The sequence below is a fragment of the Channa argus genome, chromosome 14 (genome assembly GCF_033026475.1).
Source record: "Channa argus isolate prfri chromosome 14, Channa argus male v1.0, whole genome shotgun sequence".
Taxonomy (NCBI): Eukaryota; Metazoa; Chordata; class Actinopteri; order Anabantiformes; family Channidae; genus Channa; species Channa argus.
In genome coordinates, this window is record NC_090210.1 from 7,135,938 (window position 1) to 7,141,937 (window position 6,000).

Here is a 6,000-nt window from a genome sequence, read left to right on the forward strand (position 1 = left end):
CATCATAGCGACATTTTAACGCACACAGACATAATGATATGAAATCTTGATTCCTTTTTGTGGACTGGCATTTTTTTTTATCTGCACAGGCATTGCTCCTAAAACTTAATTAAAATAAAACAGATAAGGATCGATGTGGTTTCACTGGGCTACGAGCTGACTGTCTACAGGTCCTATAGTGTTCACTCACATGCAGAAAATGAGAAAAGTAGAATCAAAATATACATAAAACACACACAGCAAATGAAAAGTCCCCCCTGAAGACAGTGATTGCAGTGTGCTTTCACTGTGTTCTGCATCTCTGTGTGTACATGCCTGTGGAGGGACACACGCATCTGCTTTGTGTGGAAGCAAGACGTGAATTTCACCCAGGGTCATAAGTCAGCCGTGTTAGGCCATGATGAACAAGGATCAGCAGCCACCTGACAAATTTGAAAATGCCCTTCTCCTTGCGTTTGTCTTTCTTTTTTGTCCTTGTACCTCTGAAGACACACACACACACACACACACACACACACACACATACATACATGCAACTAATCTTTTCACTTCTTCCCCAGCCTCCTCAATTCTGTCTCCTTGACTCTAACCCAGGAGGGTTTTCCTTTAGCAGTCATGCAACTGACTGAAGGGCAGTGAGTTGCACTACTGGATAGGTCTTTCCTATTGTCAGCAAATCCCACGAGAAGACAAAAACCAACAATGAATTAATCCTACTTTATCAGACTTACCTGATACAGCTTATCCCTCTGTGCTACACAGCTCCATTGTTGTCAGAAACCTATTAAAAACATATCAGTGAGCCACACTGTTACAATGGTGGACATATTTTTTCATTATGAGCAAGGCGTCATTGCAGTTTATTTTGAGTCTACCCCATATGTTGTAGTTAGTACTTAGAGCGCCACATGCATATCAATCCACCCTTGAAAATAGTTCCAAACAAATGCACTATCAACTCCAGTGTGAATGACCAATAAAATCCACATTGCACTGCTAGTTTAGAAACTTCATTAGCATTTTGTAAACCAAAGACATATTCTCGAACTGCTTCAAAGTGTTGTTGGGAAACACAGCACATTTTTCTTGCTTGATGAGCTTTGTTGACAGTAATGTAAAATTCTAAATACTATGATTAGTCATTCTTTAAAGTATAACCTCATTTTATAAATTATTGTATTGTCCACAATCAACATGCACTGACTAAAACTAAAAAAGACTTTCTCTCACGTTTACTCTGTCAGTCAGCCGCCTGGATTAGTTCTGGGCGTGTAGGAGGTTTATGGCACAGACAAGCAAGCTAATCCACGCTGCTGGCTGACAATAAACCAAACATAAGTGGAGAATAAAAAGTGTTGGTTTTAGCATCTGTATGAGGATTGTGAACAACGTGATGATGTTAGATCTTCGAAGTTATCTTTTAACTCTCGTGGAAAATATAGGTTTTTTGGTAGGGCACCAGATTGCCATGGTTTTGTCTGCATGTACACCAGTAATCCACCTGAGGCTGCCTGTTTGTCCTCCAAACCCTGATATCACGAATGTCAAAGGGACAGAAGGTTATAATAGATAACAATATCTCGGTCTGTCTTTCTGCTTCTGCTCCTCCTCCTGCTCCTCCTCCTGCTTTCTGCCAAATCCATGCTGGGATGAGCATCATACACCTGTGACTTTGAACAATATTGTCATACTTATCATAAACAAAACACACAAAAATACACTAGGCAAGAAGGACGGTCATAGAAATGACTAAGGACAGAGTTCTGTTATTTTGTGGGTATTTCACAACTTAAAGAAACATTTTGGTGTGGCAGCATTTGTACCTGGGTGAAATGAGCCGTCACAAAGCTGCGCTTTCATCTGTAGCAAACATAAACAAATGCCTTTGTTCCTTCAAAGGAGACAGGGGCGAAAGCTAGAACAAACAGGGCGAGTGTGCAGTGTGTGTCTACATATGTGCATGTGAAGAGAAGAGAGAGGGAAAGAGGAGTGAGGGAGAGAGAGATAGAAAGCAGGGAGGGATCAAAGCAGGGGATACATTATTGAATCTCTGTGTGGGAGGTGAAGCCTCACCTACCCAGAGTGCCTTGCCTCACTCCTTACAGCCCACTCAGGTTTTGAGGAGCATCACTTCTCTTTGCAACCAGGTACCTCTTCATCAGGCATCTTCAGCTATTCTCAGAGAGTCTTGAAACAGCGACTTGCTATGAACCAGTAGTCATTCTCTGAACTGTGATGCATAATCTCCCACACACAGTTCAAACATGTGCGTTTCAACAGTCGTGGAACTGCAATATGCTGAACAAAAAGGCTGGAAAAAAACCAAGTCGGTTCTTGGTTGCATCTTAGTGTGGAAGATTATTGGAACAGAGCCCATCCCCCACTTTTCCCATTCTCATGAAGGGATCGAAGAGTCTCTTTTTAACTCAGCATGAGGAGCTGCAAACAGATGTCTATCAGTCCACACAGTGGGAATGTCGTGGCCTCTCACATGCAGATGAAAAGCCGTGAAAGACTCTGCGTTCCGTTTTCAGTGTCTTAAGGCAGTGTTTATCTTTGGCAGGTTGAAGAAAACAAAGCCATCGATTTCTAATCCTAATCCCCTTCTACTGCTTCTCTCCTATTGATCATCTATCCATCCTTAATGAGATGGAGGGATAGAGGAATGGAGGGCTGATGAAGGACAAAACTTTCCCTGCCGGTGTTCTGCCGCCTCATTTCAGTCCATCTCTCCTGCTCGTGGAGCTTCCACTTACTTGTCATTCTTTATGTGGGAGGGGAAATGCAGCTTTCCTGGGGTTTTTTTTTTTTTTTTTAGAGGTTTATCAAACCTGGGGGCTTTCAAAGCTGCAGCGGTTTGCCTAAATATTGAAACTGGAGGACATGGATGAATGCACAGAACACATAGGAGCACATGCATGTGTGCACAGGCAGAGTGAATGAGGTTTCAGTCCAAACACCAGTGATGGTATTTCTGTCTATGTGGTACCTTGACTCTGAGTCGCTGATATACTCAGATAATGACCCGTCCCCCCTCTGCTCTGTTTGTACAGGATCTAAGACTTATTCGCTCATCTGACTAATGTTAAAACAAATATCATCAAAGCTGCGGAGTAGATGGTTCTCTCCTGCTGGTACTTGTGCTCTCTTCCCCGTTTCCGTCTAATACACTGTGTTTGGTCAGAGGCTCATTAGCTCAGTTTTAGAAGTTAGTTACTGTGTCTTCATCATCATTATCTTCACTGGTGTACCAGAGGCTTTTAGGGCCTTAAGATACATATTTCTGGTGTGTGTCATAGCAGATTTTACTTCTTAGGCAGATACTCATTTACTGTGGGTTATCTAAAGTGTGACATCATCGTGTGGTTGAAATTAGCCAGTGGAGGCTGAGAAAAAAAGTTTATAGAGCAGAGGTGAAGTGAGTTCCAGTGTAACTTGTCTTTGGATCCAGATTGAACAGGATTTGGCTGAAACTGGGTTCTCATTAAAACCGAAATCACAGGATTTTTCTGTAATTATGGAATTACCATCTGTTTGTAATTTAGGGTTATCCTAAGCCTGGGGATATAAACTACTGGATAGAAGATTCAGAACCATGCTTTGTGTAAAATTAGAAAAAAGGTAGTTGCCAAATAAAATGTAAACCACTGATATAATCAATATTTTTTAAATTACTACTTAAAACAGGAAGGAGTCCATTGTGCCGTTCCACTCAACTCTACAACGTTTTCCTGCAGCTCATGGTCTTGGTTTTTTGGCCCCAGGCTTTTCTGTTCTGGTTCTATGTGAGACTTCTCATCCATCACATTTCTAAATTGTGCAGACAGCATTTTTAGTACAAAAGCCCTGAACTATATAGAGAACACAGTAAAGTAAATAACTAAGAAGCTGGATATTTCTGAGAGGATAGTGAAGCAGGTGTTCAGAGACATGACTTTAAATCGTGCTAATATTGCTCCATGTCTGCTGGATGTGAAAAAGTTTGCTACTTTATAAGGTGACAATATGTTTAGTTCACTTCTTGGTTCTCTGCTTTCAAGTGTCAAAATATTGCTGAATATAAAGTTAGTCTTGTTGTTTCAGATAAGCTGAATGTTTCATGACCTTTCTTGAAGAGTTTCAGATTATTTTAAATAATTTATTTCACTTCTTTATTCAGTGTATCGTTGCTTTGTCATTACTGTATTGTTTATTCTTGTGGTATTTTATTGTTTTTTTTTGTTCTGTATACCATCGAATTTGAGAAAAATCTTATTTTTCAACAATTAATTAGCACTTTTGGATTCAATGCCTCGGGACAGCGAGGCATTGAATTTGGATTCAATTGCCTCTGGGACAGCGTCTCTGGTGGAGCTCTAGTCTTCCGAACTAAAATTGATGTCTTTGCTTAAATCTGCAAGGGAGTTTTTGGAGGGAGGATTTCTAATTTGAATCTTCTTATTCTTACATTTTCTTATTAAGATTTTTAACTACAACAACTTAATAATATATAAAATAAAAAGTCAACGTTCTCTGAACATTGGACTACAGATTTCACCACAGATTTTATTGGCACACATGAATCAGAGCTTCACCCTTTGTGATCCTCTGTACTTGTGATGCAGCAAGTTTTGAAGGGGGGGGGGCTAAGGGAAATGTTTAATGACCATGACTGCTCTAAGCAAAATATGTGGACCTACTCAAGCCTAAATCTGAACAGACACAATGACAAATAATGAAATAGCTTGTGAATATTGTGACTATCCAAAGAAGGCTTTTGAACACCTGCTAGAGATCTTGAGATGGTATTTGTATTGTTTGTGCACAGACTTGTGGGATTAATGTTAATCACAGTGCTATTCCCTTTAGGGTCGCGTGTAAACATTGAAAGTGATGTGGGAGGTCCATGGGCCCCACCCATCTGCATTCCTTAAAAGTCACCTCTCAGGGCGCAACTCATCTTGGGCTTAATGCGAGGAAGCATCACTCACAGATGACAGAGTATGATGAGTATAAAACCCTGCAGAACTCTCAGTAAAGTAAAACCGTTTTTTTGTTTGTTCTGTTTTATGATTGCTTTGCTTGCAGAAATTTGTAGAAAATTGGATATATAATGGCATGACAGTGCAAAAATGACACCCTGGGGATGTTTCTCCCAAAGTGTGTTATAATGGCTGCAGTAGAAGTCATTAATAGCAGGCTAATGTGTGTCAGATGTTACCTGTCCAGCAGCAGCAGCAGGGGAGAGAGAGCCAGGACACGAGTGAGTGGCCAGCATAATGAGAGGGACATGGCCTGCCAAGTTGGGCAGCTGCTTCTCTACTGGGACTGAGTGGTATCTGTTTGTGTGTGTGTGTGTGTGTCTTTTCTTTCTCATCATCAGCATCAAGAAATACAGCTGAACACACATATGCTGGGCCCACAGCCTCACACACACAAATACAGACAACCTCATCAGGGTTACCGTGGGAATGCCTGTGGCATTATATCAGTCACTGAGGTGATGCCTTTAATCCTGAAACAAACCTAGACTTTGTGTTGTGTGTCTCCGGCTGTGTGTGAGTGAGCGCGCACGTGTACAAAACCCAATCTCACACCCATTAGATTACGGCTGGACGCGCAGCAAAGACACCCCACTGCCACTCCCACATGGAAAAGAAGGCAGGATTAGCCAGCTCTATACCCACCCTAATCTGGGGACAAAAACACACAATCGCCTCCCACTGAGACATGGAGTCAATTTGATCTGCCCTTCTCAATAAAAAAAAAAAAGAGTGTCTTTTAGGGTTAAAATTACTACGGCTCAGTCTACCATCAGTCAATGTGGACTCAGCCTTAAACTGTGTCCTTTTTGTCCCTATGGTCGATCCTCTTTAGCCCAGTTTGGAATACCTACAGGCTGTGATCCCTGGCACATAAATTAAAACGAAACACGTTTCCATCTGGGATGCTAACTTGAGGTTTCCGATATGACAAGTGTCAGAATGTAAAACTGCTGCTGTCTGGTCAGAGAATTGTAGA